This window comes from Ascidiella aspersa, chromosome 1 (assembly GCF_963924565.1).
Source record: "Ascidiella aspersa chromosome 1, kaAscAspe10.2, whole genome shotgun sequence".
Lineage (NCBI taxonomy): Eukaryota > Metazoa > Chordata > Ascidiacea > Phlebobranchia > Ascidiidae > Ascidiella > Ascidiella aspersa.
Window position 1 is genome coordinate 36271553 of NC_139447.1, and position 12575 is coordinate 36284127.

The following is a 12575-nucleotide window of genomic DNA, read 5'->3' on the forward strand; positions in this document are numbered from 1 at the left end:
TGACCCGGTGCAATCTTTTTCTCTTTTTGTTTAGGGGGGGGGGGGGGGGGGGTACACATCTAAACAGTTACATCTAAACCAGGTGTGGGTAAGTATTTTTGACAGCGGGCCGCACGAGACACAGAAAACGTCTTTAGGTCTTTTCAAAAAACACATAATACGGCGTGTGATTTTTTTTAAATAAATCTTTAAATATCAGTAGGCGAGAATGCCTTACAAGAGGTATGTATTTCATAAAATATTCTGAATGCAAGAAAAAAATGCTGTTTTTGCATAAAAAAATGTTATTAAGAATGAACCGCGGGCCGGATTATACTGCTTGGCGGAACACGTAGTTCACAATACGTGATCTAAACGTTAAAGAAGGGCCTCGATGCTCTGAACCGATTATAGTTACGGCCCTGGTCATGGGCAAACCAGTGTTTCTCAGCCTTTTATGGCTAGCGGCCAGAAATAATAAATAGATTGCGGCACCGAGGATTTTTCTGTAGGTAATTCACTATAGAATCTCACAATAAACGGAACTGGAACAACTCACATCAACTCAACACAACGTAGTAAGTTATAATTCGGATTTTTCCACTCTAATCTTACACAAAAAGTTGTAAGAGTTAAGCAAAAATCAGATTCTTAGAGATTTCCAAATATGTCGTGACACCCTCGAAGATTAAAATTGGTACCCCAGGATTCCGCGGCACCCCGGTTGAGAACCACTGGGCTGAACTATAAACAGGCATCAAACTAACCGAGTTTTCCCATTCGCCTTCAAAATGCCGCCGAACAAAGGGGTCCTGATCAATGTAGCCGTACGTTTCGTTGGCGCAGTTCACGATTCCCATGCGGTTGGCCACGAAGTCGACTACGAAGGTGATTCCCCGGCGTTCCAGGGCCTCGTTGTCCCCGGGCTTGGACAGCTGGTTGTTGGCGGCGCCGCAAATAATGGGCGCGCGAAGCTTGGGAATCGTCTCCTCGTTGATTACCTGAAGGCGACGGAACGTCAGAAACAAGTTTAGTGTCTTATGTAATGGTACACCTAAAGGTTTTGTTTTGATCAGCGGCCATTTAATCTAACCAATGACTCATTGAAAGCATAAAGCAATGGCCACAATTAAAGCATGTAGCACAGTGACAAAGTAGCCTCTGGAATTTCCAAATGTGATTATTATTATAGTTTATAACTGTAATAAGCTTACTTATGAAGGCTACAAATATTACTTCATATTTAGTAACTTAGTTACTTTATATTAGTAACAGTTTGAATGCTTTACCGTAATGGATACCAATGTACTTGGGTACACTATATGCACGGATATGTATAATGGAGCTTAATAATAAATTGCAAAGCATATTAAGTGAAGATGATACAAGCACGTACCGAAATGTCTTAATAACCAAAATGATGTCGATCTACTAGACCTTTTTGGCTTTGCAATTTATATCTTTTAAGATCTTTTAATAGTGTCTGGCCTTAACTACTGACTATTTTGGTTTAACAAATGGTTTAAATATTACCCACCCCTCCCAAAGCACACGGCGCAAGAATGTCGCATTCCTCGTAAAGCGCGCTCAAGTCACCAACTTCGGTCTTGATCAACTTCACTCTGGCCTGGAAACACAAGAAGAAAAGGCGAGGACAGTGAAAAGATACTGCATAAGCCACTTTCCTTGCTTTCATTTAAAGCAGTGGTTCTCAACCAGGGTTCCGCTGCACTCTAGGGTGCTACTTTTATTGATCAAGGGTACCGAGAGAGAATGGTATGATAAAAGTGCAAACAATTGAAAAAGTGTTTTGTTACACAGTTAATGTGCTGTTTCCATCTCGTTTATTGTAATGTCACAGTAAACCACTCAGCAAAAGTACGAGCAAGGGTGCCGCAAACTATTTATAATTTTAGAAGGGTTTCGCACAATAAGGTTACGAAACACTGGCACGAGACAACTGACTATTTTGCCACACGACACACCAACTTTAATATTTAAATTGTGCTGTAGGTTTCTCGTGCATGTAGTTAAGTTACGGATTAACTTGACAATATGTGGGCTCCGACAAAAGACCGGCGATTTATCTTTAATTGGGATAATTTCACATTTTTACCTAAAGTCGAACAAAATAAACACTAAATTTACATTTATCTTCTTGTTTTAGACTTTCTAATTTGTATACAATTTTTCCAGATTTATTGTTGAATTTCGTCAACGAAAACGTGAGCATAAGAACTTTTAAATTACAATTTTACAACGAAGCAAATTTGCCAAAACAATCCTGTTCAATTACAAATTAGGCCCTATAAGCATAGAAAACGCAAGGATACATTTGGAAGAACTTGTGCCTTTTTAAAACACAGTTCTCTACGTTCGAAACTTTTTAACTTACATCGTTCGAATATTTCTGGACTGCTTGATTATAACGGTCGCCATCACACTCACTGGCAACGATTTGTCCGACTTTGCGGCGAAGCAACTCGTCGATTATGATGGTAGCCACGTTACCAGCTCCCTGATAAAATATTAAGAAAGAGGTCAGCAATAATTGTATAGGACGAAGAAAATTTAAAAGTTATTTGGTTTTACTGATAAAGCACTCTAATGAAAGCAATTATAATTTTAGTTTTAGTTGCTGAACATCGCGGACTTCAGCATAATAAACAAAGTTGTCCCAAGGTATTCGCTCTCTGGCAGTTTTTGCACGCAAAATTACCTGAATGACAATCTTCTTCCCTTCAAGAGATCCCATATTTCGGAAATCGAGGGCGGCTTCCATAGAACTTACCACACCGTGACCAGTGGGTCCGCTTGGGTTGCCCGATCCACCTAAAACAAGGTTTCTTAAACTTTTTTTACCGCAAACGACTAAAAATACTTTTGCTTCGCGTGGACCAATGTAGCCCAGGAATTTTAGAGATGACGTCATAAATTTATATCACAATACAAATAGACTTCAAAAATCTGCTGTTTATGGTATAAATAATGCGAAAGCGCAATGGAGTATAAATATACATTCAGTGCAAAAACGTTTTATTTTTAATTTTTAAATTTATACACTAATTTTCAATTTGGGCTTCAGGGACCCCCTAAAACAGTTTCACATACACCCAAGGGGTCCATGGACCCGGGTTCAAGAACCACTCACCTCAAGCAATTAACCACGCTATATCCAGAGCTCTATTAGCTATTACGCAAAATAAGCACGTGGTTAGGACACAAAGGTAAAAGGGGTTGCTACAGAAGTTTTCGACACCGAATTTCATTGGTGCCTTAGTGTTTAATGAAATAATTTGAGTTGGTCAGACGGCTCGGACATCCATAGGTTTTTTTCTTTCTCAGGTATGATCTTAAAACCCTCTATATTTTTGATGGGTAATATTTTGTGTGGTTAGTGTGTTTATATTTTGAATGACACATATAGGGCATTAAAGTGTCAAGTGCTTAGGTCCTCAAAATATAAAAGTCATGATTCGGCCCTGGCTATATCACAAACTGGAATGTGCTCTGTCTGGAATTTGTTCTCTGTTTTCCAACTTTTTACTAATGTATGTTGTTAAATCGAATTACAGACACAGAAGGGAGTTCAAACATGTTTTTTAGGACAGCATAGTGTCAAGCAATTCTAGTAAAAGGTCAGACAATTTAAGTATAAATGCTGAAAGATATATTTATATTGCGCCAGTCAAGACATCGTCAGTATATCTAAAGAAACCATACAAAAAAGGGTATAACTGTAGGCAGGGAAACCGGAACTTTTTTCGTTGTTTCCCAAGATACACTGACGATACATTTGCTTGCAAAATATAACACTGTAGCTGACTTGACTGCTACCATGACTGGACCACTTCTGCCCCTTCTGGGATATGTAAATTTTGTTTTAGTATACACCTATGATAAGCTATCTAACCTTTAAACAGAAATAGACACTTCCTATAATCTTACCTCCGCCATGTCAGCGTTAAAACACGTTTAGAATATTGAAACGCCAATAAGTTGCAGGGGAGAAAGTAAAAAAAGTTGTTTGACGAAACGAATAACAATTTTCTTACCACAAAGGCATGGGAATTTTCAGAGAGAACGTCACAAAGCTACACCATTTTGCGACGTCTAAAATAAGTAACGTTACAAACCATATAGGTTATCGTTTGACCTAATGGTAAATTTGTACAAGTGCCTGTAACTTACCCAGTTGGGGAGAAATGCAAGTTACGAAACGCGTCCTTTCGTGAACAAAGTCGAGGTCGCTCACCGTCAACCCAACATCCTCAGCTCCAACTGTATAAAAGAATGAAGTGTTTTTTTCGCTTTCTTGGGATGAATACTATACGTGAAGGAGGATTCAATTGAAGATGAAAAAACAAATAGGTGTAACGTTTCTCTACTCGCTCCTCTCTGAGCCTGTGTAGCTCAGTTGATAGAGCGACAGTCCCGGTATGGCCGGATGTCGTGAGTTCGAACCTCACTACAGGCTATAGTTAGTTTTCTAGCCTGCCCTGCTTGCATTATTGATCAACAGGTTCGGTGAGTGTGCAATGGCTTTTCGTTGTACTAATGCAGGATTATCAGAATTACCCTATTCTTGGTAGGCGGTTACCCACATGTAGCTTAGGAACCACTGGTTTGAGCTATTCATTTGTTGCACGAAAATCAAAGGTCGATATATAGGGGAGAACAAATAAGGGAATTAATAACTTTCCCTTATACAGTATATTCCACACACCCGAGCTATTTTTTTTTTGAAAGAATAAAAAACACACGTTACTGTCCACAAAAACCTACATTATGGCTTAAAAGTAGTGCAAGCGACGCAATTTAGTAATATGAGAGCCTGCGCGTGGTTTTAACTCAAAATAAGTTCGTGGTAGTTGCTCTACCGACTACTACTTTTACAGGTATAATTTAAACGTTTAAGTTGCCAATCAATACAGGCAAATATCGAGAATGTATGGCCTTTATTTAGTTACACTATATGCACGGATCAGTAAAGTAGCTTGAAAGTTTTTGAAACGCTGTCGGTTTATTCGACCAATATTTGCCTTTAACCTTTATTTTTTTGGACCAAACTTACTGTAGCAGCCCTGAAGTGAGGTTAGGAAATCCCCATAATCGTGGAAGACATCCCGCCGTACAGAAAGGTCCTTGTGATTTGGGGGAGCATGGATAAGACCCTTTCCACCCCCGGCCCAAAGTCCTGCCAGAGCGGATTTTCGGCCCATACCCTGGATAAAGCATCGGCCATAAGTAAGCGATTCTTCGATATTAGTTAGGAATGGTTAAGTATCAGTCATGGCCGATATCTTTATATGTTAAGTGGCAGTATCCAGAAAGGTGACATAGGAGCGCATCCAAAGTACGATTTATAAACAATACCGGAACTAAAAAAAAAGAAAAACGCAACATATAGCAAGCGAATTGTTTTAGTTGCAAAAAATGGATAAATGGCTCTCAATATTATAAAAAAATACCTAAAAAACATTTCATTTCAACCCAATTTACTTTGTCAAAAGACTTGAGTCAAGTCAAGTCATTTCGCCCAAATGTCTTAAGTCAAGTCATTTGAAAACAGTGACTTAAGTGCACTTAAGTCAAGTCATTGACTTAAGTCATTACAACACTGGGTATCGGTATCAGAACTAAATACAAAAATGTCGGACATCCCTTATCATAGTCAACGTTAATCGATTAGAAATAAGCTTGTGTTCGTTAAATGTAGCTGTTTGAGTAATTACCCCTTTTACACATAAACTGCGGTAATGTGCTAAAATAAGAGAATGTCAGCCCTACTACTACCAGGGGTTAAGGGCAAAGCATTAAATTCTCGCTAGCAATGTACCTTCAAAGAATGGTTGTGGTGTAGGCCTATATGGCTTTACACTGTTGTGGCACCCAGACAAATAAATCTTGCTAATGCTATTAAAACGAGTTTTTCTTACAACGCTGAGTCGTAGGCCGTCGGTGAGAAAGTCCTGCATTGTCGTGTAATTCCACATCCGTATACCTCCGCACTGTGAGCAAACAAAGGCGCTGTAGGCTTGACAAACAGTCGTATTGGTCGGTGGTATTAATAATAATTATACACATAAGTGTATTCAGTTATGTTATCCGTATAGCCATCCCCGTACCATTATGTAAACTGGAATAGGTAAAGCAGTTTTAAATTAAACATTTTGTTTCTTGTGTCACATTTTAAACTGTGCACCCTGCCTCTTGTGTCAGCTTTTAAACTGTAAATTTTGTCTCTTGCATAGGGAAAATATTTAAAAAGATTCTCAAGTTGTTAATTTTTGTGGAAGATTACTGCATCCAAAGACTCACCGCCTGTCCCCTGTTAGTTCGCCAGATGAAAGCCCCCATGAGTGCATTGGATCGACGCCCAACCTCAAGGAAAACCCCCTCATGCTGGTTGTAGTTTATCCTGTCGCTGTCGAAATGGTCGCTGAATGGCGCGAAACTCGGATCCGATGCTACTGCGGACCCGCTCACTTGGTCATAAGCGATGAAAAGGCGGCGATTTCCTATTGCAGAAAAAAAGGTTTACGCGAGGTTTGGAAAAGCCGGGTTTTCGCGCACTCTTATCGGGAGATTCTATTTTATAAAGTGGGATCGCGTTACATTCGACTCATCTGTTCACTCTTGGCAATTTAAGGTTTTCGTTTGTTGTATTGCGTTTATTCTTGCTATATATTAAAGCGAAGTATACATTTAAACTGTTTTATAAAAAAATAATTTTTGTGATAAAAATTATAATTATTTCCAATTAGAAAATAAACGCCGTTAATGCAATTTCCAAGTGTTATATTCTGATGATTGATCGTTGCCGATACGCTTAAGCCAATCAAAGCGCCAGTGACAGTATTTTGCCGAACTGGTTTAAATGCAATGAAAAAATGCTTACAGAAACGTACGAATAAATCAGAGATCCTCAATCGAGCAAATTTGTGACCAAAACGGCGTCACAATATATTCGGTTTATTTGCGCGAAAGGCGTGAAACGATTAGCGCAAGAGCACGTCAAAATTTTTAAAACAGGAAGTCACAAAATTAGCTCACACCGTGACGTGTTAGGGCCTAATCAACAAACGGACGCAGTGAAACCTTATATGTTATTCGAACTGAAAAATGAATAAAGAATTAATGGGTAATTGTGCCCTTGCTTTGCCCCCAACCTTGTTTAACATTTGGAACACAATACACGTTTTTTTCAGTAATTTTTTATAAAAACGATAAAATCGAATATTATGGCTTTGATATTTTTGTTGTTTAACATTTTCTCGTATTACACGGTTGAAGGCTATACAATAGAAACTTTTGACAACCACGAGCCTATGTGTTGTCCGACTTAAGCTATATCCGGTTCGCTGCTGCGCCCAAAAGCACTCTCGTATGTTAGCCGTGGTAGAAATAACTAACCGTTCGCCAAAGTGCTTGAAATGAAGTCGTTCGGACTACTGGACAGCAGATCGTCGACGCTGTGCTTCATTCTGGCGCTGACACGAACCGGAAAACGCATCTCTGCGAAAAGTATTTAATTTAGGCGGCGTTTCTAGTGATAACGCTAGTTAAGCCGCCTTAATTGGCTACTTACCAAGCAGACTACAAGCCCGGCGAACGTGCTGCATTTTTATTTGGCTGAGGCTGCTTCCTTTTAATATCAATACAATTTTTTAAGCGGGCGTGTTAAGCTTTAAAACCCTATCCGTGTTTTTTTTATTGGCGATATGAATAGAAAAATAATAATGCTATGAAATCTCGTCAACGTTTAACAAAACACGAAAGAAACAATAGACAACACACAGCTTTTTTTTAATTATTTCGCATCATTATGAGTGGGAAATAACTACGAAGCTAAGCTAAATTTATACTTAAAATGCAACGTTTTTCTTTTTCCCAATAAGAACAATTTATTAACCAGAAAACCTATTTTGCCCTTGCAGATAAACAATTAACCAACGGATTATTTCTACGTTTCTAGCATTAGGCTTTCGTCTTTAGCAGTTGTTCACTGTTAAGAAAAGCCGTCTAATCGTCTAGTACAGTGGTTCACAACCTTTTTTCTTTCGTGGCCCACTTTCGTTGCACAAAAATTCTGTGGCCCAATAAATTTTATGAATGGACAAACTCTAAAAAGGTTTAAAACAAAATATAGCGGAGCATACAACAATCATTTTACGTTTCATTTACATTCCTACTTAATTTCTCCCCAAACCATTATTACTGTAAAATTAGGTAGGTATAGTAACACAAATGAAACTAAATTCTTCAATAAGTCTATCTTTTTTAAATTGGTCTGTGGCCCATTCTGTGATCTAAAACGTTTCCATGGCCTACTGGTTGAGAACCGCTGGTCTACCCTCAAGACAAGTCGTTAAGCGTGACAGTCTTCTGAGATAACTCCTTCTATGCTTGGCAAGTTTCTGACGCTTGCCGCGCCCGTAACACGCCTTTTAAGCAAGAGCAAGCTATTGGCTGGCAAATTATCGATTTATGCTTGGCTGAGCAGCACAATATTTAACCAAAATAATGTAGGTGTACTCGTGCATGAACAAAACCGTTTGTCTTGCTGCATTGCCTATTTTTTTCTAAGGAACTTTTTGTTAAAAAAAGTCAAATTTATGCACAACATAAATACACGTTGTTTTCAATGCAATACCTACGTCCAGATTGCTGTAAATTGGTAGACCGGTTGTTAGCCGTTCTTCTGTGATTGCTGTTTTGACTTAAAACAGGTTAAGCGGCCGAAAGCCTAAACGGACCCCGAGGCTGTGATAACCGATGGTTCTAGGTATAGGCAGCGATTCTTAATCGGTGCGCCATGGAAGGCTGCCAGGTGCGCCACTGGCAAAGGAAAAAAAATCATTTATAAAGCATATACTTTTTTTTAATTTTCTATTAGAATTATCTCATTGATTCCACACAGTACTTGCAAGGGGAACACACAATGTGATCTACAAAACAACAATATTAACAAAATCTATCAAAGGAGGGTATGGGGCGATTGAGAGACACCGGTCTGACATTGGCCGTTTTGTTGTCGGTGTTTTTTCTCTATTGGTGAGCTTCTTGATACAATTGTTTGTGGACGATAAAAGTACGAAAAATTAAAAAGGATTTTTTAACCTTGCTGCACAGTTAAAGTAATGTTTTCAATCTAGTTTAAAGTAACGATACAGTTAACCACTCAGCAAAAATACGAGCCAGGGTGTCGCGAACTATTTATAATTTCTGTAGGGTGCCACAAGCCAAAAAGTTGCGAAACACTGCCTTAAATGTTTGCTGCTCCCACAGAGTTGTCAGTATGGCTATAGACACGCAGGAAGTGTCATTTGATCGGGGTACAGACTGCACAGTGTGTTTTAGTCGTTTAAAGCCTAGAGACTAGTTTGCACAGTAATTGAAAATCTGCTACCCAGATGGTTTTATAGGATGCACGTATGCCTTGGAAGGGTGATCGTCTGTACCTAAAAGAAAAAAAGATACATAAAGTTCTTATATATATTATAGTCGGGTAGTGGTTGTAAGATAGAAGCGTATAATGTAATGATATTTTTTGTTGAAACTAGATTAGGTCAAAAAGTACAAGGAAAGGGTTTAGCTACTTAAAGCACATTTTCTAACTAATGAAATAAATGGTGTATTTAGATTGTCGAAAGGCAATTGGAAATATTGGCGCGTCAGGATGATATTTACAGCTCATACTATTATTGCAACTTACCTAAGGCATATTTCGAAATAGTTTAATTTTGACAGATAAATAAGTTCAACCGTTTTACAAGTCCTACTTTAGTTTTCGGTCTCAAAACTAATAAACGAATAAGACAAGGCTGCCTTTTTACAGATTCAAACGCCTAATACCTATATGTTTTGTAAATCTTACTGTGTACACTTGATGGGACAAGGAAAACCATGTGTAGCCTTATAGCCAGTTTTCTCAAAAAATGTTTAACATTTCAACACAATATTAGCAACATACCCCACTTACTTAGCCAACAATAAATATTAGATCTATTGTGATCAAATGCAGAGAAAGCTTAACTCTTTGCTGTGCTATATGTTTGTGATATAATCGTAATATTCAACCTAGGCTAAATCGGATCAAAATATTTGTTAAATTTGTATATTAGATTAAAATAAACCACAAATACATTGAATATAGTTTGCTGCTAATTGCAAGCAATACAATGAACGAAGAAGATGCTTTTTCAGATGATTCGACCGACACAATAACCGAATGGCCAACAACTGAACAGGGCCGAACTTTGCCCGAAGATGCCGACTCCGAAGGACATTATTGCGACCGCGACGAATCCCTACTAGATACAACAAGTACAAAAGAAAACCAACGTTCAGAGGAACAAGTAAGGTGCCACATCTGCGAAAAGTTCTTCGAATCCAAAGCCGCCCTTGATTTGCACACGAAAAGCTTCCACGTTGTCCACAAGCACAGCTGCCAGGAATGCGGCGCGTTGTTCCGAACGGCCAAAAGCCTAAAAATGCACACGAGCGTGCACACCCAGGACTTCCCGTACAAGTGCCCGAGCTGCCCGGAATCCTTCGTGTCGGCCAACCAAATGAACGTCCACCTCGCAGCGGCCCACAGCAACTACAAGCGCTACAAGTGTAAACTCTGTGAGAAGAGCTTCGACGCTAAAGTGAGTCTGGTCCATCACGAGCGAGTACACACAGGCGAGCATCCCTACGACTGCGTCATCTGTTTCAAAGCCTTTAAAACTCCTGAACAGCTGAACAGCCATGCGTCAAGGGTGCATTACAAAGTGAGGCCGCACAAGTGCGACGTGTGCGGCAAAGCATTTCCCCAGCGCGTGGATATGCAGCGTCATAGGCGCGTACACGCCGGGGAGAGGCGCCACCAGTGTATGTTCTGCAACAAGGCTTTTCCTCGACTGTCTGAGTTGAACGATCACGTAGACGTGGAGCACGGCAAGCAGCTCTGGGTCATGTGCAAGTTCTGCGACAAGCGGTTCGACAGCAAGCCGCACTGCAGGCGACACGAAAGAAACTTTCACCTCGCGAAATCAGCAGGCGTAGCCGTGATGCACCAGTGCCCGCTTTGTCAGAAAGCGTTTGTCAGGAAGCATTCGGTAAAGCTGCACATCGCTTCCTTTCACCACAACCTCAAGCCTCACAAGTGCACCGATTGCGCCGAGTGTTTCAAAACACAAGGGGGATTGACAAATCACCAGGGGCGAGTTCACAATCTCCACACCGTCGAGAAGCCCCAGTGTACCTTGTGCGGCAAATTCTTCGCCGGATTACGCAACTTGACGGTTCATGTGGCCACCGTTCACCATAAGGTGAAAAACCACGAATGCCAGGATTGCGGTAAGCGGTTCGGTGTGAAGTCAAACCTTAGAGAGCATCGAACTGTTCATCATCCCCAAACAGAGTCGGACAGAAAACGAGCCACTCAAAACACTTTAGAGGGATATTTTCCCAAGATCCTGCCCTCAAAGCAAACGGGAGTTTCGGGCTTGCAAAACGAAGCGAAGGAATGTCGTTCTGTGAAAAACACCTTCATGAAATAAAGACTTCAAGAAGAAAAGCGTGTTAAGATTTATGTGTAGTCAGTTTATAATGTCATATATAACTTTATTCACAGAATAAATTCACGATTACGACTGTAGGCTAATTAGTTATTTAGCTACTTAAAAAAATAATACTTTAAAGCTGATAATGTACCGAGCGGGGAATACTTTTAAGGAGATATGCAGTTTAATAAAATGCTTTTTTTCACCACTTTTGTTGGAGGCTGGTTAGAAAATTTGAACCTTATTTCAGTATTCATGTTCAGGCTCAGAAATATAGTGTAAAGAAAAAAACAGATTCCTTTACACAAAACTTATAAACATCCCAAAGGTAGTTATGCCTTAGTTTTTCTAATACCGTATCGCTATCCTGAAAATATAGAAGTATCGCTAGCCTAGTGGATTTGCCAAGAAAAAATTGTCTTTTTTTCGTATTTGCGTCCTATTTTGGCGTAGGATTTTCGCCGAAAAAAGTTTTGGCGTGAATTTACGGCGGCCACAAATTATGAAATGCAGTCAGGAGTGCTTATAATAGATACAATATATACTATAGGCACAGGGGCCACGGCAGAGTATTGCATAATGGTTATGCTTGAGCGGCCACCGAACAAAGACGGAGCGTAGTGGAGCGAAACGGCTCAAATGTTGACAATATAATTTTTGGATCACACTTACGAGTTATGCTACTAAATATAAGAGCTATAGATGTTAATAGGACATTTGAAAATATTTTAGAGAACTAAATTACCTTAATTGCCTGTTCTTGAAAGATAACTAAATTCGTTAACATTCTGAAACGTTAAATGTTAATGGTCTTCCAACCGGTGTGAAAACAAGAAAACGTTTTCTATTCAAAACAAAGTTGTAAATTCTGAAAGTGGAGATAGAAAGGAAAATGCCATGTTACAAGAATAGTTATGCCAGTAGGTTAAATAAATAGTTGCTAATTTCTTAGGATGTCTAATTTAGTGACTATATTTATGAAATAATTCCCGCTATTTGTAATACTTATCTGATCAAAGATGACAAAATGTCCTGCGTTTTTTT